This window comes from Mustela lutreola, chromosome 8, assembly GCF_030435805.1.
Source record: "Mustela lutreola isolate mMusLut2 chromosome 8, mMusLut2.pri, whole genome shotgun sequence".
Classification (NCBI taxonomy): domain Eukaryota; kingdom Metazoa; phylum Chordata; class Mammalia; order Carnivora; family Mustelidae; genus Mustela; species Mustela lutreola.
In genome coordinates this window covers 116,768,897-116,794,964 of record NC_081297.1, presented here as the reverse complement: position 1 = coordinate 116,794,964, position 26,068 = coordinate 116,768,897, and the positions used below count along the sequence as shown (strand labels likewise).

The following is a 26,068-nucleotide window of genomic DNA, read 5'->3' as shown; positions in this document are numbered from 1 at the left end:
TGAACTGCCAGAGTAGTGTGAGAAGATAACCAAGGTTCCTAAGTACCCACTCCCCACCAAAGTTTCTGAATTGTTGGGGGCATCAAGGTATTCTAATAGGGATAAATCTTACTTGCTTGAGGTGAACGATTTTTCTTAATGTATTGTTGGATTTGGTTTGCTAATATTTTGCTCTCTATGTTTATCAGAGATATTGGCCTGGAGTTCTCCATTTGTGGTTGTTGTTGTTTAATCTTTACAGCTTGTTTATCTAGATTTGGTACCAGAGCAATTCTGATCTTATAGAATGAATTTGAAATTTTTCCATTCTTTTCTATTTTCTGGGATAGTTGAAGAAGAATAGATATCAATTCTTTAAATGTTTGATAGAATTGACCTTTTTTTTTTTTTAAAAGATTTTATTTATTTATTTGACAGAGAGAGATCACAAGTAGACGGAGAGGCAGGCAGAGAGAGAGAGAGAGAGGGAAGCAGGCTCCCTGCTGAGCAGAGAGCCCGATGCGGGACTCGATCCCAGGACCCTGAGATCCCGACCCCAGCCGAAGGCAGCGGCTTAACCCACTGAGCCACCCAGGTGCCCCTAGAATTGACCTTTGAAGACCTCTGGTTATGGAGTATTGTTGGGAGTGTTCTGATTACTGATTACATATCGTTGCTTGTAATTTGCTCAAAATCTTTCTTGCTGATTCAGTGTTGGGAGGTTACATGTTTCTACAAATTTATCCACTTCTTCTAGGTTGTCCAGTCTCTAGCTCATAATTTGTATAATATTCTTTCATAATACTTTCTATTTCTGTGGTCTCAGTTACTGTTTCTCCTGTTTCATTTCTGAGTTTGATTTCCTTTTTTTTTTTTTTTTTTTTTTTTTCAGATAAGTCTGGCTAAAGGCTTACCAATTTGTTTTTCTCCTTTCAAGGAAGCCCCTCTTAGTTTCACTGATTTGTTGTTCTATTTTGCTTTTAGTCTATATTTTATTTCTGCTGTAGACTATTATTTCCTTCCTCATACTGGTTTTGGGTTTTGTTGTTCTTCTCGCCTTAAGTGGAAGATTTGGTTGTTCATTTGAGATTTTTCTTACTTCTTGAAGTAGGCCTGTGTTGCTCTAACGTTTCCTTTTAGTGCAACTTGTGGTGCATCCCAAGGATTTTGGAGCATTGTGTTTTACTTTTTCATTTGTCTCCATGTATGTTTTCATTTCTTCTTTGAGTTATTGATTGACCCATTCATTTATTCATTCTATGTAACTTAACCTCCATGAAATGGTGTTCTTTCCATATTTTTACTTCTGGTTGATGGCTAGTTTCATAACGTTGTTGGTAGAAACAATGCATGATATGACTTCAGTTTCCTTGAATTTAGTGAGACTTCTTTGTGGCCTCCAATGTGATCTGTTTTGGAGAATGTTCTATCGGTACTAGAAAGAATGTGTATGTTCCGGTTCCAGGCTAAATGTTGGAATATATCTCTTAGAGCCATCTCGTCCAATATGTCATTCATAGGCACATTTTCCTCCTGGATTTTCTGTCTAGATGACCTATCCATGGATGTAACTGGGGTGTAAAAGTCCCCTGCTCTTATTGATTACTCTGAAAATGTTCCTTGTTTTTAATAGCTGCTTTATGTATTAGAGGGCTCCCATGTTGGGTATAGAAATATTGGCAACTTTTATATGTTCTTGTTGATTGTCTGCTTTAGGATTATGTAGTGTACTTCTTTGTTTCCTGTTTCAGTCTTTGTTTGAAAGTCGATTTTGTGTCTGCTGTTAAGTATTTTTACCATGGCTTTCTTTTCACTTCTGTTTATATGACAAATGTTTTCCCAAACCTTCACTTTATATTTACATCTGACTGTAGGTATGAAATATGTCTCTTGTGTGTGGTATATAAACAGGTCTTATTTTTATCTATTCTGTCACCCTATGTCTTTTGATTGGAGTGTTTGGTCCATTTACATTTAAACAAATAATTGGTCTCTCTCTCTCTCCCCCTCCCAAACACACACACACACATATATATATGTATTCATTGCCACTTTCTTATTTGTTTTATGGTTGTCTGCACAGTTCTTTATTTCTTCTCTTGCTCTTTCTCTCATGGTTTGCTTGATTTCTTTAGGCTATACTGAGCTTCCTTCCTGTTTGTTTTTTGCATATCTGCTACCAGTTTTTTATTTGTAGTTACCATTATGTTTACAGATAGCATCCTATGCATATGGCAATCTATGGTGAGTTGATGGTTGCTTAAGTGTGAATCGATTCTTTACACTTCTCCCATCCACATTTTAGGTATAGGATATCATACTTTACATCTTTTTATGATATGCCTCCCTTGACTTTTTATATATATATTTAATTTTACAGCTTTTGTGCTTCCTCCTTTTCTTCCTCCTACTTATACTCTTTCCTTTCCACTCAAAGGGTCTCCCTTAATGCTTATTGTACAGATAGTTTAGTGATCCTAAATTCCTTTAACTTTCATTTGGGAAACGCTATCTCTCCTTTTATTCTGAGTGATAACCTTGATGGATAGAGTGTTCGTGGCTGCACTTTGTTTGTTTCTGTTGTTTTGGTTTCATTTCTTTTGTTACTGTACATCGAATATATCATCCCACTCTATTCTGGACCGCAAAGTTTCTGCTGAAAAATCTACCAAAACCCTTGTATGTAACTATCTTCTTTTCTCTTGCTGCTTTTGAAATTATTTCTTTGCACCCCCTTTTTGCCATTTGGATTGCTTGGCATTTCGTGGTGGACTACCTTGGGAAGATTTTGTTGGGGGCTCTTTGGGCCTCCTGGATCTTTGGCTTCCTTCCCCAGATTCAGGAAAGTTTCAGCTATTACTTATCCAAATAACTTTTCTGTCTCCTTCCCTCTCTCTTCTCCTCCTGGAATCCCTGTAATGCAAATGTTACTATACTTGATGGTGTCACTGAGTTCTCAAATTATATTTCATTTTTATCATAAGATTTTCTCACTACTCTTCAGCTTGATTGTTTTCCATCATTCTGTCTTTCAGATCACTGATCCTTCTGCTTGCTCTCATCTACTGTGTGTTCCATGTAATGTGTTTTTGGCCCATTCACTATATTTTAGGTTTACACTGATAGAAATAAGAAAGAGGGGTAAGAAGGAAAATTAGACCGTCATAGAGAAGAGCAGACAAACCTCCCCCCATGCCGTTTTCCACACCCTGCCATATATCTGACTACATGGGAATGCCAGTTGCTAGCTGGGTTCCAGATGGAATGTTGAGGGTGTGTTGTGACTACCGGATCCACGGTGACCATCACTTGTCCTGTGGTCGAGCAGTACCATGGAGCAGCTGCCAGGCTCTCTGGAGCATGGCTTTGAACTGATCCTTGGGAAGTTGGATGAGATGATGGCAAAGCTGCTGCCAAGTGACTCGAGTCCTCGGCTGATGTTCCACAGCCTCCAGTGGGAGACACTGCTGTGTCCGCCTGTCATTGGCTTCTTGGTGGGCCTCCTTTTTCTATGCCGACTTGTTCAGTCTGTTAGAAGTCACTCCTACAAGAAACGTGAGAAGCAGCTGGCAGAAGCACTGGCTGCAGGGATCAAGGAGAAATGCCACCTCATTGACAAGGTTTTTGTAGCTGAGAAGGAGCATGCAGCAATCGAATCATCTGTAGAAAAGGCCAAGCTGGAGAAAGAGTCATTCGATATCCCCAGCCTTGTAGACTCTTACAGAAAGGGGAAGATGACCAACATGTTGCTGATGAAGGAACTCCATTCTCTGTGTCGAGACCTGGAGGAAGAGAGAGCCAAAAGATTCCAGCAAGAAGAGCAGATGATGGAGATGCTAAAAGACCTGCAGGTCCTAGAAGACATGATGACTTTCGCTAAATCACAAGGAACTTTTCTGAACCTGCTTGGAGACGAAGAGCCAAGCCCTGCTGCATCTTTGCCTGGGAATGGGCCTGGGGCTTAAAGAAGTGCTGTTGCCTCCCTCCACTCAGGCCTCCCTGCCAGGCTTTGTTCCTCCTCTTCAACATCTACCTGTGGGTCAAGGTGGCCAGTGGATGTAAGGTTCGTCCTCCCCGGACTGAGTTCTTCCATCTTTACTTGCTAGACATAGCACACAGCTCCTTCACGGTTGACTCCCCCACATCTAAACACTACTGCATGTCCTGGAACCACACTCAGCACTCTGAGACTTTCTTTGTTTTTGCAGAATTGTGGACTTTCTTTCAGTAGTACCGAAAGACACACTTTCCTTAGAAGCGAATTATCTTTAACTCTGATGCCTTATATTTCTCAAGTTCTTATATTGCCAAGGCTATTTATGGTAGTCTTTGATAGGGGAACTATTTTTATTTATTCTCTAATATAGTTTACAAATATATGTAATGTAGCAATAAAAACTTTTAATTATTAACAGCAGTATTTTCTTGGTTTTGATTTCCCAACATTGACAAGTCATACATAAAAACACCTCCCTCAAGTATGTAGTTTCTTAATTTAAATTCAATTAGCCAACTTAGAGCATGTCACTGTTGTCAGTTGTAGTGCTCAATAATTGATCAGTTGCATAGAATACCCAGAGCTCATGCCCTCCTTAATGGCTATCATCCAATTACCCATTCCCCCACCCACTGCCTCTCCAGCAGCAAAAGGAAGCTTCCCTATGACCCTAGGTATTTACCCCAAAGATACAAATGTAGCAATCCAAAGGGACACCTGCCCTCCACGGCTCATAGCCGTAATGTCTCCAGTAGCCAAACTGTGGAAAGAGCCACGATATTCGTTGATGGATATACAGATAAAGAAGATGTGGTGTGTACACATTCACACACACACACACACACACACAAACACAAACACGCATTGGAATACTGCTTAGCCATCAGAATTTAACTTTTACATCCACATGGATGGAACTAGAGGGTATTTTGCTAAGATAAGTTAATCAGAGAAAGACAAGTATCATATGGTTTCACTCATATGTAAAACAGGGCAGAAAGCATAGGGCATGGAGGGGAAATGAAATGGGAAGTAGTTAGAGAAGGAGAAAAGCTGTAAGAAACTTAACCATCTAATGTATTTTTTATTTCAGTTATTAAGTTCTTCATCTTTGTTCTTGTTTTCTGCCTCTTGGGTGAGGGTCTTATGTCCTCCACTCTTTTCTCAAGGAGAGTGAAGTTTTGACCATTGCTTTAATTACTCTATCAGGCATATTGCTTATCATCTCTGCTTGATTTAGCTCTCTTGATGGTATGTTGTCCTGTTCTTTCTTTTGGGATACATTCCTCTATTTTCTCTAACTCTGTTTCCATGCTTTGGAAAAGTCAACTAGCTCTCCTGTTCTTGAATGTTTTGACCTTATAGAAAGGAGTTCCTGTGATGCTCTGCAGTGTAATGCTCCCTGTTCATGAAGGCCATCCTCATGTCACTTCAAGGTTGTCTCTAACTTGTGTTATGAGAGCAATATTGTTGTGGCTGAGCTGCATTTGCCTTCATTCACATGCAGTGGTTCTGTTGGTTGTGGGCAGGGTTCAGTCCCACTGTTGTTAGTGGGCCAGTCTGGGGCTCCCTTGGGCTCCATGTGAGCCATACCAGGCATTGGCCAAAGATGCAGTAGCACCACACTGTAGGGCAGTTCTCTTGTGGTGTTCCCTGAAAAGCTTTCATTGGTGGGAGGGTTCTGCTGTCAGACGAGATACCAGCTTCCAGCCTACTGCTACAGTAATAGTTATTTCATATGTGTGGTTATCTTCTCGTTTCCCTAGGTCAGGAGTCACTTTAGAGTGCTGGACTGGCCCCTATCACAGTTGCTTGAACACTGTCAGGCACTGTTTTGGAGGGGCTCTGACCAAGTAGTATTGGTAGGGGCCGTTTCACAGGAGGAACCAAGGATTCCTAGTGCTAACAAGATTGTGCAGATCTGTTTTGGGAGGGGACCTGTAGATGCTTTTGCAGGGCTGGAGAGGATGAATTTGCAGGTGAGTACGAGTGAAGGATAAGCGGTAGCCACAAGGCCCATTTGGGGAGGTAACCTGCAGCCACCCAAAACTCCTCCTCGGCCCACACTGGGTTTGAAGGGGGGCGAGGTAGCAGAAGTTCGCCGGCTGGGTTAAGAGTACTGAGCTGGTTTCCACAGGCTGGGTGTCTCAGCTGGTGGGCAGGGATGGGAACTGGCACTAGTCAGCTCCTTTGTTCCTGGAGAAGTCGCCCAACAATCCCCTCCAGCATATGCTCTGGGATTAGTCCACAAATCTCCCTCCTGTATAACTCTATCAGTTTTCAAACCACTGCTTCTCTGCTTTCATCCTGAGGGCTGGCTGTTTATTCAATTGTCGCTTGAAGGGCAGGTACTCAGGACTCAGTTTCCTCTTATCCTCCTGGCTCTCCCAGAGCTGAGCCTACTGATTCCTAAAGTGCCATGTATTAAACCCTGCAGAGTGTAAGAACTCAAAGAATTTGGCCCCTCTGGTTTGCAAAGCCAAATGTGATGGGGATTTGTCTTCCTTGTCTGGGTTCCCCATGCCTGGAATTCCTCATGTGATTGTCTGTTTTTCTCTACCGTCTTCATCCATGGCATCTCTCCCTTCCAAGCACAGTTGGGCAGGTCCCTTTAGATCCTGATGGCATCTCTGACCTTTCTACTCTTTTGATATAGCTTCTTTGGGACATTTCGCTGTAGAGAGTCTGTTCTGCCAGTTTTGGGGTAATTTTCTGGGTTATTAACTCTGTTGTGGATGCTGTGTAGATGGATCCATGGGACAGGGTGAGCTTGGGCTCCTCCTACTCCACCATCTCCCTTGAAGGTGTTCCTTTGTTCACTATAGCATAATATTGTTATGGACACAATCCACATTGGCTTTCAGAGCTAGGTGTTTTGAGAGGTTTGTCTCTCCAATGGGAGTCTTAAAAGGTGGTGAACCGGATGTGGGATTCAAATCGTTCCCTGCTCAAGAAGACTTTGGCAGTTCATATTTCCTCCTGAGTATGTGTCTCAGCCTCTCCTAACTATTTCAAAGTGGGTTTTTCTTATTTATCTGATGTATACCACAAGCTCTGCTAGTTTGGATTTCTTTCAGAGGTAATCGTTCCATATATAGCTCCAGATTCAGGGTGTCCTTAGAGGAGGTGATTTCCGGAGTGCTGATGTTGCCATCTTGAACTGAAACCCACTCTTTTACCTTCTCATTTTTTCTCCTTTGACTGGCTAATATCAAGAGATCTGTCTTTAATTTTGTAGACTCCCCCTTTTGCCTGCTATTGAAATTTACTATTATATTTTTAAATGCACTTACTTGATTACTCAGATTCAGAATTTGTTTTTTAAATTTTTTTTTTTATTTTTTATAAACATATATTTTTATCCCCAGGGGTACAGGTCTGTGAATCACCAGATTTACACACTTCACAGCACTCACCAAAGCACATACCCTCCCCAATGTCCATAATCCCATCTTGCCATTTGCGACAACATGAATGGAACTAGAGCGTATCATGCTTAGTGAAATAAGTCAAGCAGAGAAAGACAACTATCATATGATCTCCCTGACATGAGGAAGTGGTGATGTTTTATAAATTTTTTAATTGACTTCTGTTTACTGAACTTTTCGTTTTGCTTATGCATTTTTTTCCTGGTTTATTGAGTTTTCTTTGTCTCTTGACTACATCCAACATCATCTTGATACATTCATACACTGGAATATTATTCTGTGATAAAAAGTAAATGAGCAGGGCATCTGGATGACTCAATGGGTTAATCCTCTGCTTTCAGCTCAGGTCATGATCTCAGGGTCCTGGGATTGAGTACTGCGTTGGGCTCGCTGCTCAGCAGGAGACCTGTTTCTCCCTCTCTCTCTGCCTACCTCTCTGTCTACTTGTGATCTCTCTTTCTCTCTCTGTCAAATGAATAAATAAAATCTTTCAAAAATAAAAGATGTAAATGAGCTATTAAACCCCAAAAGACAAGGAAGATCCTTAAGTGGGTCTTGCTAATTAAAAGAAGTCAACCTGAAAAGGGTCATGTTGTATGATTTCATATACGGCATACTGGAGAAGGCCAAGTAAAACAATCAATGGTTGACAGTGTTTCAGGGGAAAAAGGAAAGGATAAATAGGTAGAGCACAGGGCAGTTTTAGGGCAGTGAAATTATGCTGTATGATTCTATAATTGTGGATACATGAAATTATGTATTTGTCTAAAATTGTAAAACATAAAGAATAAACTGTACCTGTACCCCTTATAAATATATGTTCAATTTTTCAGTAAATCTAATACTTCTCTAAAAAAAAGACCTATTAAGAAATAGCCTTTTTTTTTTTTTAACATTTTATTTCTCTACTTGACAGAGAGAGACCATAAGTAGGCAGAGAGATAGAGAGAGAGGAAGAACCAGGCTCCCTGCTGAGCAGAGAGCCCAATGTGGGACTCGGTCCCAGGACACTGGAATCATGACCTGAGCTGCAGGCAGAAGCCTTAACCCACTGAGCCACCCAGACACCCCATGAAATAGTCTTATAAATGAATCTTCTAGGCGTTATTGAATACTGAGTGAACTAAACTGAATTAAAATGACTTTGTATTAATTTTTGCTTTATTGGCAAATCACTTAGCATAATTGGAGACACTCATGTTTCACAAACATGAATCACATGAAACACAACATAAATCACTAATTATGTTTGATTTGCTAATCTATATGATCTGGTATTCATCAGATTTTAGTTAATGGGAAATGGTTTTAATTAAATTGGTTGTTTCTGGTTTTAGTCACTTTTAAAACAAGTTTAATGAAATCAGTATAAACTATAAAATCACAGATCAGTACATTTTAATAAATGCTTTGTATATTTCAAAATGGCAATTTTAATTTAGAAAAACTTCAAATGTCTGTAAAAATATATACACTACTTTAAGATATATGGATATAAAAAACATGTAAAACAGGCAAATACTATATTGTAATCCTGGAACTTGGAGACAAGAATCATAGATTATGAGTCAAATATTCAACGATTAAGTAGTTATTTCTGCTTTGGTATCATCTAATCTCTGGGCCTCATTTCCTGATTTGCAAAATGAGGATATTTGTATATATGATCTTCAATTGTCTTTATGGATTAAATTGTGTGTGTATTCATAATATAGTATTACTGATTTGAGAAAGACGTTGGTTGTAATCATCCTTCATCAGATGGCAGCTGTTTCCTGCTCTTCAAGGTGCCTAATTAGCCAAAGGAAGATTACTAAGTGACATAATATTTTATGTATTTATTTATTTTATGCTTCTCTTTAGGGAGCTTATTATGTATTTAGTGTTTGAGATTTTGGCACAAGGGATTTCTCAGTTTCATATCCAGTATGTTTATGGTGATTTTAAGTAGTAAGAGACAGTTGGTTTACATTTTACTAGCTATGGAAAAAACATTATAAACACTCTGAAGTAAGTGCTAATACTTGTCCTTGTCTATAAAAATTGACCTAGTGAAGGGTCTGGTTCTCTACTGATAAAACACATAGTTGTATCTTGCCTCTGTTCTTCAAAAACATAAAATGGTTCCCTTGAGTTTTCAATGTAAATGAAAACATCTTCTGTGTTTTGGTGCCAAAATCACATGTAATTGGCTCCTTGACAGATTGTAGATTTCAATTTCTTCAAAAATCAACATTTGACTATACCATGTAGATCTTAAAATTATGTAGCTTTTGCAAACAAGGACATCTGGATGGGTTATTAACCTTAGTCGCCACTATTATTACTCTTTTATCCTATGCAATACACACACATACATACATACACATACATATATAAGTATATATATACATATATAAAAAAGAGTAATATATATATAACTCATATATATGTATATATACACTATATATGTATCCTATGTGTGCGTACTGCATAGGATAAAAGAGTAATATATATATATGAGTAATATATATATATATACACTATACACACAGTGGAATATTACTTAGCCATCAAAAAGAATAAAATCTTGCCATTTGCAAGGACACAGATAGAGCTAGAAAGTATAATGCTAAGGGAAATAAGTAAGTCAGAGAAACAAAAAATATACGATGTCAGTTGTATGTGGAATCCAAGAAACATAACATATGAACACAGGGAGGCAAAAATGAGAGAGGCAAACCACAAAACAGACTCTTAACTATAGAGAACGAACTGAAGGTTACTAGAGGGGAGGGGGGGTGGGTTAAAATGGTGATAGGTATCAAGGAAGCTCTTTGTTGGGCTGAGCACTAGGTGTCTTATGTAAGTGATAAATCACTAAATTCTACTCCTGAAACTAATATTACACTCTTTGTTAACTAACTGGAATTTAAATAAAAATGTGAAACTAAAAATAAGTAAAAATCAATAAAAATAAAAATAATAAAATGTTTTTAAACAGGAATAAAAAAGAAATATGTTTTCTTGAGTATAGATATCGCACTAAGGAACCCTTCCACAATGACTGATTGAGAATCAATTCATATTTTCTTAATTGTGTAACTGTTTTAATGTCAGGGATGTGAAATTCATTGTTTCAAAAATGAAAAACATCTCATTAGATAATTCTATTATGTAAAAATATTCTTTCTAATGAAAACAGAATAAATAAAACACTTGTATAACTGTATTTAAATCTTCTGAATTTAAATGGTTTTTTAAAAATTATTTTTAAACTTTTAAGGATTGACAACTTAGTTTACTTGTAAAATTTTACTGTACTTCCAAAACCTTCTGAGCTTTTTTGGGTGGTTGATTGGTTGGTTTTGTTTATCTTTTGTTTCTTTTCTAGATGCTTTGAGAGCATGATTTTTCCAATGTTAACAGTAATAGGTTATAGGAAAGAAAGTCAACAAACAAAAAAGACAATCTTATTTAAAATATATTCAAATCTAGACTTGTATTAATTTGAAAAGAACTGCTAACTCAAATATTCTTAAAAATACAATTTTATTCCTGTTTGTTAAAGAGATATGTCTGTCACTGGAATTTACTACTAATAAAATCTTCCTTTTCATGAAAATACTATTTATGCGTTATATGTACATCCCCAAAACAAAATATAAATTGAATTCTTGGGTAATTTAAATAAATCTATATTGATTGATAAGAAAGTGTATCCTCACTTAAGCTGTAACAGTACTTTGTTTGCTTAAATGTAATTTAAAAGTAGCCTGACCATTATAAAATGTTTTTCAATTAAAAGAAATCTGCAGTATGTAACAAACTCTCCAGATATGCACAAGATTACTTTTGCTTGGTAAAGGTAACTTCAGAAGGGAGCTCTATGATATGATTAAATTATGTTGTGGTCTTTGCTCAAGGTCAAAATGAATACACTGTTATATAAGAGAACCGACAGCAAAATAGAAAAGTAGACTGGAACACTTGCTGAGAAATAATAGTTCAAGCTTTTACTCCTAAAACTGGTAGAATGTGGATTATTGGTGGGAGAAAAACATGTACTGCACATAGTGAAAAGTGGAATAATATAGTCTGAGAAACAGTTGTGAGAAACAGTTGTGACCTTCTCAAGGTCACTGAGAAGACTGCTTCATTAAAAGTTTGGTTGTTCTAATTAAGGAAAAAAAGATGATTATAAAATTCTATAATTACCAAATTTGTCTAATGCTTTCATTTTCAAAGTGTTTTCCCCTACATTTATCACAGCTTATTCTCAAAATGGCCTTGTTCAATAGTATTGAGCACTGCTCAAATTTACACAAAAACTATATAAGAGAGATTAAGAGTCTTGGGGTGCCTGGGTGGTTCAGTTACTTAAGCATTTGACTCTTGATTTCAGCCCAGGTCATGGTCTCAGGGTCATAAGATCGAGCCCCACATCGTGCTCCACACTGGGCATGGAGAGTGCTTAAGATTCTCTCTCCTTTTCCTTCTGCCTCCACCACCTCCACATATGTGCATGCACTCTCTCTCTAAAAAATAAATAAGTAAATAAGGAGTCTTATTAGTAAATCCATGGTGCTATGTACATAACACACTACTATAACTAACGCTTTCAAGTAAATTTGAGGAATTTGAATTTTTTATTTTGGAAAATACAGCACTGAGGAAGATAAATAGGCTTTTGTGACAAACTCACAAAAATTACAATTGGTTAACTAAATTATTGCAATTTCAAAAACATTTTTTCACCCAAAATCAACCTTTTTTATTCTTTTTTCCAAAATAAATCTTAACCTTAACATATAACCATACTTCTTAGGGATATGCATGTATTTTCCTCCATTAAAAATAATAATCCTAAAAATTCTTAAACAAATGTTCTACATTTAAAGTAACTTATGACAGGTTTCTTTTCCCCTCTTTTATGGTTTGCCACAGAAATAAGCTTTGTGATTTAAAATTTTCATTTAACTATTATGAAGAAGAAGGAGGAGGAGGAGGAAGAAGAGAATAAGGAAGAGAAGGAGGGAAGGAGGAAGAGGAGGAGGAGGAGGAGGAGGAGGAGGAGGAGAAGGAGAAGAAGAAGAAGAAGAAGAAGAAGAAGAAGAAGAAGAAGAAGAAGAAGAAGAAGAAGAAGAAGAAGAAGAAAGGAATTTAGTCATAATGATATAGAAATTCTTTTCTCAAAAATTTAGTCAGAGAATTCATGTTATAACAAGAAGTACTATATACAGCATAAAGGATCTTTGGAAGTTATGACTACCTATATCTTTGATTTTTAAACTGAATCTGAACTTAGCTATAGAGCGCTTAAAAAATGTCATGTCTTTCATACTCTTATATATCTTCAAACAAAGATATTTATGCAATGCCTATTTAGTGCAATATAATTTTGAAAGTAATGTATGGAAAGTCAGTCAAAGAAGGAAATTGGTATCATTTAGGTCAAAATGTTGTCTGCAAAAATGGCTTTTTGAACATAAGAGAATACTTGTCTATTTTAGTAATAAAAACAATTGCTAGACATTTCTGGAAATTGTTCACACCTGATAGTAGAAAGGGTGTTGCAACTTATTTCAAGTTTTAAACAATTCATTTTCTCTCTTGATGAGATCGGTATTTTTCTAGGTTGAATGGTAGTTACAAACCAAGAACCATACAGATAGGTTCTTAAAAATTGTATAAGTATTGGGTCTCCTGGGTGGCTCAGTCGGTTGAGGGTCTGCCTTGCGCTCAGGTCATGATCTCAGCGTCCTGGGATGAAGCCCCATACCAGGTTTCCTGCTCAGTGGCGAATCTGCTTCTCCCTCTCCCTCTGTGATATCTCTCATTCTTGCTTGTTCTCAAATAAATAAATAAAATCTTTAAAAAGTTTTTTATAAGTATTTAATGATCTTGGACAGTACTATGTGATCATTCTTTGGTGTTTTTCTTTCTCTGTATTTGGCTTAAAGCATAATATAAAACACTTCTATCATTCTAGGAACTAATGTATATCTTTAGGGGCTATGGATATAGTTCAATATCTAACTATAGCAGTATATCCCAGCGATTTTTTAATGAATCATATACTAAATAATACCTTACTAACCTGAAAGAGTATTCCTTTATTTTTGAAAACTGAAAAAAATTTACATTACACATTCATTTTTATTAAATAAATGAAAATTTTCCATGACTTCTTTTTTTAAAAAAGCATGTCTTGGGGCGCCTGGGTGGCTCAGTGGGTTAAAGCCTCTGCCTTCGGCTCAGGTCATGATCCCAGCGTCCTGGGATCGAGCCCCACATCGGGCTCTCTGCTCAGCAGGGAGCCTGCTTCCTCCTCTCTCTCTGCTTACTCGTAATCTCTGTCAAATAAATAAATAAAATCTTTAAAAAAAAAAAAAAAGCATGTCTTAACTTCTGACTTCTCATTTTGCTACAACCAGAGACTCAAATGGAGAGCTTTCACCACAGAAACAACTATAAAAGCTCAGCATATTAGAAAATAACATGAAGGCACCAGATATGAACAGAAGCATATCCACTCTAGAGAACAGGCTACACTTACAGAAGACAAAGAATATGAAGTCAGTTCCCCATTTCTGTGGCTTTTTCCCTGAGACTAACTACATCGCATATAGCAGCTCTGTGTCAGCAGCAGCACTGATGGAAAAACTACAGTGTTTCTGGTTGAGGGAACCAGAAAACTGTTGGTAGAAGACTATCACCAACATGAGAGGGCGAATCCCAGGAAGAAAAGAACCAGAGAAGGGATAACCCAAATATCCACTGACATTTCTTACTGACCTCAAAGCCATGAAACCAACTCAGAGTAACCCACCTAAAGAAGATCTGAACTGACATTGAAGCTGCCATCTGTGAAACAAGAGTTTGCAGTTAAAGCACAGGCAAAGAAACCGCCTGGTTTACAAAGGACACAATAATCATCACCGATATAACCCCCAAACTATAAAACTTAATAATCATAACTGCAATGTCCAAGATACAATCTCAAACCACCTTTTATGAACAACCAACAATATAAAACAAATCCCCAAGAGAAAAAAAAATAAAAAAGTCTGAACTTGAGATAAACGATATACTCAAAATAACAAATATTTTTAAGAAGCTATTATTCCTATCCTCAATAATGTAAAAACAAAATATGTTCACTAGATGAATGAAAAATGGGAAATCTCCGGAGAAAGAAAAATGATTAAAAATATAAAAATTCTGGATGGAAGTGTAAAATATAATATTGGGAAGAAAAAAAAATAATCACTGAATAGGCTTGACAACTAATGAAAAGTAATAGCTAAGTGAACTACAAAAAACAGCAACAGAAATTAACTGGGTAAGTAATACAGGGAAAAGATAATGGAAGGGGAAAAAAAAGATCCTCATCAAATTGCTACATAGTATGAAATAGTCCAATATATATATGTAAGTGAAAAACCAGGAAAATTGAGAGAGATCAAACAGAAAAAAACAATTGAATGAAATAACCAAAATTGTTATAAGTCTGAAAAAAAGATGTACAAATACATGATTTTCAGCAAATAAGCCAAATAAATGCTAGAAAAACTTTCCAAAACTATAGTCAAACACTTGAAAATCACAGACTCAAAGAAATTCTTGAAATCGGCTAATAGATAATGACATATTCGGTATAACCATGATCTGATCAATGGCTGGCTTTTTATCACAATGATGGAAGCCTAGAGAGAGTGAAGCAGTATCTTTAAGTGACAAAAATGAGACGGACATTACAGAATTCTGTATCTAACAAAAATAATGGTATTCTCAAATAGAAGTTAACTAGGAGAATTCATCTCCATCCTACCAGCACTATAAAAGGTTTAAAGAAGTTAGTCAAGATTTATGAAAATAATACTAGATGGAAATCAGCCCCACAAGAAAAAATGAAGAATATAAAAAATAATAATCCAGGCAAATGAAAAATAGTATCTCTCCTTTGAGGTTTTTCTTAATTTAGTTTGTAAGTCACATACTCATTTAAAATTAAAAAGAAACAGCAAGTGTTAGCAAGGACATGGATATGTTCCTATATATCTTTTTGGTTAATATTCTTTAGATATTTTGTCCTTTGCTTTTTTTTATTTTGTTATTTTATTGTTGAATTTTGAGAGTTTATTATATATTCTAGATATAAATCCTATGTTAGATAGGATAGGTGATTTGCAATTTGTAAGTTTTTTCTCTCAGTCTCTGACTTGTATTTTCATATTATCAACAATTTATTTTGATTTGTCTGTTTATTTGCTTTTTTTTTTCTTGTTTTTTTTTGGTATGTGACATTAAATCACATATACTTAAAAACTGAAAGTGTAGACATATAATTTGTATACTAATCAAACTCAGTACATTCTAGTAATTCTATAACTTATTATTACTATTAATCAATCCATTAAGATGGTTATTTATTGAATTTTGTTCTCATATTTACTCATTTTCTTCATTTAGAAAAGAATGTTCCTATATACAACTTGTTAGCCATGTAACTGTCTCATAGCCCAAGACATAGTTTTCTTCTATAAAATGTGCATAACATTAATCTTAATTTTTTTGTGTGTGGTTCTTAAAGGCAATTAAGAAGTGAAAGCTATTTGTAATTATAAAGCATTATAAATAAAGGGTATTATCATAACTAACTGTGATTACATCATCATGTGGGAGATTTACAGCTAAGGAAGATGGTGAGATGTTATTGTGCCTACATTTAACTCTTACTTTAGACTCATCAGGTGAAAAGTTTATACTCCTAGGCATAATTTTCCTGGTTAGAAACTTATTTGATTCACGTTTCTCCTCACGACCACTTATTGCGTTAGGATTTCAGAATATGCTTTTGAAGCACTGTAAATTCTTCACATGGAATAAATAGGCTTGGGGAAAGTATGGGAAAAAGAAAAATCACAGTCTGTTACAGTGGTTTGAGTATTTATTAGAGAATTGAAATAGAAAGTCATTAAAGATGTCAGTTTTCATTTCAGCTATACATAATTTCATAATACAAAAGTAAATGAGATTTAAAACACATTATTTTTTTATTAAATTATGGTCTTAAAACTTCTCTGAATAATACTAAGGAAAGATAATTTAAGAATTCTAAACCAAAAATTTACTTAGAAAGACAGGAGTCATTTGAGCTAACCTCTGAATGATCAGACCATGTGGTTTGACAAATTGTCCCAAAGCCAGTCAAACAGAGTTTAAGAGAGCCAACCTCACAACTTGCCAATGAATTCTGCTGTTTAAAAAATATATACAAGGCTTCCAAAAGCTAAGTAGAAGTCTATTCATAATTATCCCTATATCACCATTTTAGTCTTGATGACTGACAGGTGTAGGAACCTTATTTTGGATCTTGAACCTCCTGATTCCATGCTTGGAAAGGCAGCTGCCCTTCAAAATATCTGACATGATGATGCTCAAAACATGTAAGAAGAAATTTAAGACTCAGTAATAGGCCAAGATTAATAAGAAAACTCAGAGAATTTCAATATTAATGAAAGAAACATCATATAATTTTTAAAAGCACTTCAATAGCAAAGAATTAGAGCCATCATACTCAAAATTACAGCAAGATGATTGTATAGGCAGCCAGTGTTTTGTAAATCTACTAAATGGCAATGTTATATTCACTATTTTTTATGTGAAATTTTCTTTTAGAGACCTAATTGAAAAAGCATTTGCAAGATAAAAAGATGTATATGCAATAATAACATCAACTATATTCAGCTACATTATGCCATAAAATGTCAACACTGGAAGAAATTATGAAAATGGTGGGAGGTAGTTTAGGAACATTCAAGTTTAATTGAAAAGATTCATATTTATGCCAGTATTTGTTGTCTTTTGAGCAGCACAGTAAGACTGAAATCTAAAAAAAATATATCTTAGAGTGCTTTAGAATAACTCATAATTATTTCAAAATTTTCTTGGTCCCATCTTATTCCCCAACCACTGTGTCAGCAATAGTTTTATAATGACTTTAACCAGCTTCATGCCGACATAATTAGATATTACCTCACCCTAATTAAGCTATATACCCTCCTTCCTGCTCTGGAGTTTCCCTAAAACTGTGGCAGGAACAGACATGAGAATTTGTCCAATATTCACTTATGTTCAAATCAGAAATAAGCAGTAATCAAAATGCATGGAGCCACGCTTGGCCAATGCAGAATGAAGAGCAGATTGATGAATATATTCTCGTTTTGGTCTCTCAGATGGACATCTCTGAGATAAAGTACATAAAGCCTCCCAGAAGATTCTCATGAGATAAAACACCAGTTGATTATAGTATTGGTCAAATCCATATAAGACCCCTGTGTTGGTTTTTCAACCTTTCTCATTTCAACAGACCATGTCCTGCACTTTTGTTTGGAGATCATATTTTCTTTAAGATTTTCTTTGAGGAAAGTTTAGGCAAAGACAAGTACTATTCCTATGCTTTGCGCCTTAAGGGTAAGAAGTGAGGAAACTCAGATTCTTTCAGATCTTTCAATAGGTATTCATCATAAACAACTGACCAAGTTATTCACTAGCAAGCATAAAAAAAACCCCTAAATTATTAATTATAATACAGTAATTCAGTTTATTTTATAAGACAAATCTCACACTATAAAATGATAGCCCTACATATTTTTAGAAATTGTTAAAGTACTGGGGTGCCTGGGTGGCTCAGTGGGTTAATCCTCTGCCTTCGGCTCAGGTCATGATCTCAGGGTCCTGGGATCGAGCCCCATGTCAGGCTCTCTGCTCGGCAGGGGGCCTGCTTCCTCCTCTCTGCCTGTGTCTCTGCCTACTTGTGATCCCTGTCTGTCAAATAAATAAATAAAATCTTTAAAAAAAAAAAAGAAATTGTTAAAGTACTAGATTAATTGCTTCTGCTAAATCTTAAAACTTTTCTGTAAAAAAAGATTCATGTTTAAAAAAATGTAATGTACAAAATCAACAATTATTTTTCTTTAAATGAGATTTATACTACATCTTCTCTAAAAGAGACATATCAAATTGTGCTAAAAATGCAGTTCTTTAGGGCACTGAATGATTCAGTTTTTAAGATGCTGATTTTTAGCAAATGTTTTCAAAAACATGTCTATTGTATGAAGCAAAGAATTCCTTGTCTGCCTTATAATGGCATCATTAGTCCACAGTAAAATTTCTTCCCTGTCATGATAATCTTTCATTTAGATAGCTACAGGTATATTTTGACATATTTACGTTATCACAAAATATCATGCACTTTTTTTTTTTTTTTAATTTTTTATTTTTTATAAACATATATTTTTTATAAACATATATTTTTATCCCCTGATATATCATGCACTTTTCTCTGTAAAATATATCTACTTTGAGTAAATAGAATATAAATTGCAAATTAAGAAACCAGATACTGGAAATTCTAATATTTAAAGTGAGATAGTCTACATCTTCATGTTACTATAGAATTATTTCAGGTTTTGGCTTCACTGCTGCAATCAGTTTTTAAGTTACCATGGGGACACAATTACTACTTTGTATTGATTAAAAGATTGTCGTTCTACCATAAAATGATAGCCAGTAAAATTTCTCATGGTGCAACTGTGTCTATTTAAGTGCTGGCTTGATATAGTCAAAGGAAAACAGGGAGAACAAAACTTGTTCTGTATCATTCATTCTCACATGTTCTCCCTCTCTCTCCTCAACATATGAAAACTGAAGACATTGGAAAACCACAGGGGAAAATGTATTCACCAAGGAAGGATTTTCTCTCTATAAATACTATTTCAGTGGTGGTCAAAGGAAAGCTTAGGAGAAAAGGAAAAAGATATAACCACATGTGCATATTGCTTGGAAAGAAATACACAAAGTAACAGAATCTGTCAAATCAATTTATATTTCAAATCAAAAACTAAAGGAAAACATCAGTCTGACCCTCAATCAGCACACAGAACCATTACAAAATATTCATCATATCATGGTAGCCATGATACCATTCCCTATGGTCTCAGGGAAAAAGATAAATAATTTTCCCATGTGTTTATGTTACTTACCAAAGAACTGCAGAACTATCTTCTTTCTTAACATGCATTGTTGCCAAAAACAACAGAATAATAGCAGATGTGCTTTGCTATAATAGGAATATCCTTTTACTGGAATAGACAGTGTCATCTTTAGCTTACAGGACATATCCTGTCTGAATATTAATTGCCAAAATTTTATATGTATCTTTGGAGTCATCTGTAATAAAATTATCTATTTTTAGAACTTGGAGTATTTTTTTATTGTTGTTTCAATTTTTGTGTATATTGTGGTGGAATCTCCAAAGAAATTATCCTCCCTTACTTGTGTACATTCAAAGATTAAAAAAGAAAAAAAAGAAGACAGAGAGGAAGGGAAGAAGGGAGGAAAAGAGGAAGGAAAGAAGGAAGGCAGATTTTAAAAGCAAAGTAAATATGCCCAATTTCCTTATATTTAATTATTCATGTGACACTATGATGTGTCAAGCAGATAAGAAAGGTCAGCACAAGGAAACTTTGAAAGTACTGTCTTTTCAATTTCCCTGATGTTGGAAAAAATAATCCATAGATGTACAATGCAGAGGGGAAAATGTCAACAGTTACAAGGATGAAGATTGATTCAAGTATTTCTCTTTCAGAACTTTAAAAAAAATTATTTTCTATGGAATTTATTTTTAGCTTGTTCTGTTGAGAATCATTTTATGTCAGTCCTTTTTTCCACAATATTCAGTAGTTAATAACCATGATCAATATTTCATTTATATGTTTTTCTCTAATTTTTGTTATATTTTTGCATATTTTACATTTGTTCTAATGCCTGCTTTTTAATAACCTTACTCTAATCATATTTGACAGAAATATGGATATAAAAGTGAATATAAATTTCTCGTTTGTAAAATATGGCAGATTAGGTAAATAGCATAGATGATATTCTCATTAAGCAGCTAAAAATTCTGTTGTATTTTTGTATTTTGTATTCTGTTGTATTATTGTATGTGAAAATTTCATTTTCAATGCATTGCCATGCTATCAAGAATACAGGAGAACAATGAAGCAAAACTTATAGAGGGCATGGATTGCATGGAGCACTGGGTGTGGTGAAAAAATAATGATACTGTTATGCTGAAAATAAATAAATGAAAAAAAAAAAACCTTAAAGTGAAAAGGGGGATCTTTTGAATGGGCAAATTCAGAGTTCAGAAGTTGGCTTTCTATTTAGAGGATTTCTGCTAAACCTTGATCACTTAAAATTTGGATGTGAAATATGTGTGGGGCACAGAGGCTGGGAAAAGATAAGGTAAAACAAAAGAGCTACGGCTTTCCTAGGGTTGAATGACCAACAGAACACCCTAATATAACAACAGGATAACAAAGGCCAAGGAATAATTATATTAATAGGTAAAGAAAACAATGAATTCTAACAGTCTCAAATGCACTTTGGCTTTTTGAAAGGGAATATAAATCTATCCTAAAGAATTTTAATCACTGTACAGACTTCATTTAGCAATAAAAACCAGTTTCACCAAATCTGGTTGTACCATTATATCTCTAGCAAATATTTCACTTAACATTGTTCTTAGGTTTGTGGTAACCCATAAGCCTGAGAAAAGCAAAAGCAAACCTCTGAAGTTATCAAAGATTCTCACAATTAAAACACAGAGGAAATAAAGCAAATCACTAGGTATAAACAGAACCACACTACTAAAACCAAGAGATACCAGACAGCAAAATAAGACTTGCAGATACATTAGAATTATCAAATAGAGATTGTTAAGCAAATATATTTACTCTGTTTAAAAAGAAAAGAAAAAAAAATAAAAGAGTAGCTTTAGTAAAAAGCAAAGGATAGGTAACTATGAACATATTCAAGCAGTTATGAGAAAGATCATATAAAATTCCTAGAGATTAAAAAATTAGAAGTGAAATATATACACATTCAATATCAGAGTAGACACAATTGAATGGATAGTGAATGGGAACATAAATATGAAAAGTCAATAAAGAGGACAAAGAAAAATACAACATAAAGTTAAGTAGAGAGATGTGAAGAATAAAGTATATTAGCACAGAAAACTCAGGGTTCCAGTAGGAGTTAAAAATCTTTGAAGTTTTCAAAGATTTATAGCCTGAGATAATAAAGATACACTAATTAACTGGGGCAGGAAGAGAGGAATAAACCACAATAAGGGCTTAGGAACAGATTACTGTCTATCTGGAAAACATAATGACATTTGACATCACAGATCAATAATGAAATAAAGTCCTATTCAATAAATAATAAATAACACTAAAAAAATCCAATGCCAAATAGCTTAATTATTACTTAAATGTTAAAGGAAAATCTACACAAAATTTAAAACTATGTATTCTACTTATAAACTATATATATATATATATATATACACATAAATTTTTGATTTTAAATTAGATTTTAAATTAGAAGACACAAACAATAGAAATCACACAGATAAGTTCTACTTTCTTAAATTAAGAACATCTATCTATTCCTTAAGGATATCATAAAGAGAATGAAAAGAGAAACCAGGGACTTCAGAAAAGATAGTTGCCACAAATATCTAACAAATATATGTATCAAGAATATTACTTATACATATGCAGAAATAAGACATACGTGTACTATGTCTTGTACACTCATAAGGATAAATATATATTCCACAATTTTTAGAACAAAGACAAACAACTCAAAGGGAAATATATAAACTTTCCCAGTGGTAATTGAGGAGAACTATAAATAGCCAAAAATTATGTCAAAAGTGTTTAATTTATAATGAGAAGTAGAAAGAAATAATTTTCCATTTAAACATAATCGACTGGTAAAAGTTAAAAAAGAAAAAAATTAAAATATATAAATAGTTGGTAAGCATGTGAAAGAGAGAAAGGCAGTTGAAAATAATTTGACAATACCTTAATTTAGGCACTTTTTTTTCAGACATATAACCTGGAAATTTGTGTACCAGGAGTATACATGAGAATTTTTATGGTTAAGACTGTAGCAGCAATGAATAAGAGCAAATATCAAAAAGAAAAAATAGATACACACACTGGGATATATTCACGAAGTAGAATGGAGTACAATGAATTAACTTTAGCCAATTCATCAACATGAATCTTATCATACTATTAAGGGGAAAAAAATCAGAAAAGAAAGTGTAATATTATGATTACCAATATCCATAAATTTTCAAAAATCACAAATAAATATAATCTATAAATCAAGTCTAAAAATGCACATGGTAAAATTAGCTTTTATTATTTTATTTTTTTTAAGATTTTATTTATTCTTTTTGAGAAAGAGAGAAAGCACAAGCAGAGGGAGAGGCAGAGGGAGAGAGAGCCCAATATGGACCTGGAAACCAGGACCTGTGACATTATGACCTAAGCAGAAAGCAAATGCTTAACCATATGAGCCACCCAAGTACCCCCCAAAATCAGCTTTTAACCAAAAAATACAAAATTCAGGGAGAGGATAACCTCTGGCAAAAGGTCTTTGTATGAAAGTTATGTGCACTGTCAAGTTGGATAATTGCTACAATGAGGTTTAAATTACTGTCTTACTTTATACCCACCACATATATTAGAAAGATTGGAGGCATTCAGTTTTTAATGAAAATCAGAGAAGATATTATTATAAAAATATATTATAAACATAAAGTGATATAACTACATATAAATTATTTTGTGAAGAATACTAGAGGTTTCTATTAATACTAATATTTGTAGAAAATCCTCTGATGAATCATTATTTCATCCCATTAATGCTATGCATGTCTAATAGATAAATACCCCTTTTGATGTTGGTCATGAAACAGCTTATGATCAAATCTGTGGCTCATTTGTTTTAGATAGATAGATAGATAGATGACAGATACGTAATAGTTGATAGATGATAGATGGTAGATAGATACACATAGTTGATAGATAGATGATAGATAAATAATAGATGATATAGTTGATAGATGATAGGTATAGATACAGATAGATAGATACACAGATATCTAGTGTCCATTATAAACGGCACTATTACTTCTCAATTTTCTAAACTTCTCTTCTTATTCTCTCACCTAAATTTTGCCATTCTTATTTGCTATAACAACTAAAAATTTTTCTGCATAAACTTGGAAGTAAACAAAAAAAAACAAATGAAATCCTGAATATTTATGAAATATTTCACAGTCATACGTATTATATTCACATAGTTTCATGTCAATATGATATACCTCAGAAAAACTGCACATGGTATATATTATTGATATGTTTAGGAAATAGTAGACGTTGCATTATATGCTCAAGGCATTCATAGAAGTGTTCTGTACTTTATGTAAAAAGATAAGCAGGCAATAGAAATGAATTTATCTTTAAATAACTGACTTTTTTTCCCTTTAATATAGTTCACATATTCTTTATGCAGAGCTAACAAAATCATTCTTTTCTAAAAGACATAATAGGGCAAGATAGTACTACATACTACATAACATTCTAGGGGAAAAAAAATGCAACTTCTAAACCAAGGTGGAAACCAGGAAATAGGAAGATGCCATTTTAAATAGTGAGTTAGTAAATTCTGCAAATTGCAGTCTTTTATAATCTGTTAACAATAAAGAAAACATTCGTTTTATGTAGGGGAAGAAAATGACTCATCCTTTTACCAGTCATTTTTTAGTAACCTTGTAAGTCTAACTTAGCAAATTAAGCTCTGTTGTGTTTTCCATTGTTTTCTTTATACTATACTTGTTATTTTTGTCTTTCTTCTTGTGTATCTTATTTTTAAAATTGTGATCTTATGTTTGATGGTTGGTACTTTATTTGTGGATATTTGGGGAAATACTGTTTAAATATGTTTCTTTCCTTTTGAATAGTTTTATTCATTTCTACCAGAGAACTAACATTTTTATACAATCCTACATTCCTATTTATTTATTAAAATAATTTTTGGCTTGGGGCTTAGAGCTATTTCCTTTCCTATATACTCTGTTAAGTATATCACATCATCTGCTCAATGTAAAAAGTGGTAAATGTCTAGATAATTGAATAATGACCTTCTGTTAGAATTACTCCTTCTTGTATCTTAAAGGTACAATTTTAAGGTAAAAAAGAATAAGGAGCACTTTTCCTTTGTCCTGATGTACTCTGCGATGGCTGTTATACTTTAGATGGTAAAAGTATATGGTACATGGTTTATACAGTCTTAATTACCTTGGATTTTTTTTTTTTTAAGATTTATTTGACAGAGAGAGATCACAAATAAGCAGAGATGGAAGGCAGAAGAGGGGGGAGCAGGCTCCCCACTGAGCAGAGAGCCCATTGCGGGGCTCGATCCCAGGAGCCTAATATCAGGACCCGAGCCAAAGGCAGACGCTTAACCCACTGAGCTGAAGGCAGTGGCTTAACCCACTTAGCTGCCCAGGCACCCCTATCTTGTATATTTTTTATCTGCAAAATGTGTTAGATATCAAAAGACTGATCATGATCATGTTCAATGTGGTCACACTATTAATGTTTCAAAATTTATTGAAATTAATGAGACAAAGAACATTCTTAAATGAATTGAATTGTACGTCTGCGTGGAGTATAAATAAGCACAAGTATATAATGAAAGCAGTCTCAATGCATTTAAAAAATAATTGTAGTTTTCTTACCTTATTAGATACCTTTTCATATTCTTCCTATTCCCATAGTGAGAACAAAGGAGTTAATGGTATAACTTTAAGGGGCACCTGGGTGGCTCAGTCAGTGACTGACCCTTGATTTCAGCTCAGGTCATGATCTCAGAGTCATGACACTGGGCCCAGTATCAGGTTTTGTGCTGGGCAAGGAGCCTATCTATGATTCTCTCTTTTTCGCCCTCTGTCCTTTCCCCTCCCTCACCTCTTGGACTCTCTATCTCTGAAAAAAAAAAAAAAAAATTCCATGACATAGTAGATCAAAGAATTTTAATAGAGTTTACCACTCCGTGAATCATGCAAAAAAGTCTTTTGAAAAAAGAACCTTTCTACCTCTGAGTTTGTAGTACACTCAGTATATGCTCAGTCTGGTTCAGTATAGACCTTCACATTGATTTATACAGAATTAGAACATAGCTTTAAAGGAAAACATTATTTTACAATAGCAGATTATGTAATCAAATGAAACTAAAGGAGAGTTAACTAATGAATTGCTTGCTATAGTTTGACTTGAATTCTGGAGAAGAAAATACACTTTTAAGCTTATAAATAAACTCTAACCAATGCTAATAACTTTTAAAAGCTTTCAACACAAAATGCAAATTACTGTAGAGTTTTTTCAGTAACTACAAAATTGGAACCACACAGTGTTTTCATTTATATTCCTGAGGCTTTAGGTTCATTTAAACTAAAAATTGTGTGAAGCTAAATACAATTCCTATTAATTTTTAGGCTCATGTTTATTTTGTTAGAAATTTAAATACATCTACATTTCAGATTCATTTATAATTGTCTAATTAAAAAGTTGTTTAGTAAAGCCTTTTTGACACCAAGGTAACTCAGGAGCCTTCTAAAATCACCATTCATAAATCACATCACCCTCCTGTAAATAAAGATAACTTGTTTATGTGTTTAAGAAAAAAATTCAGCCTAAATATGAATGTATATTTTGTCAACAATTTAAAACAATATTTTAATTCAGGGAAA

General features: G+C 34.4%; 1 long non-coding RNA gene across 1 annotated transcript in view; it reads right to left on the bottom strand.

Annotated features, from left to right (window-relative positions):
* LOC131839225 (uncharacterized) overlaps window positions 1-25,171 on the bottom strand; it is an 85,100-nt gene extending 59,929 nt beyond the window's left edge. The window contains exon 1 of the long non-coding RNA XR_009356871.1: window positions 25,058-25,171. This is a non-coding gene — a long non-coding RNA (uncharacterized LOC131839225). The remainder of the gene's footprint in view (window positions 1-25,057) is intronic.
* Window positions 25,172-26,068: the final 897 nt, after the last annotated feature.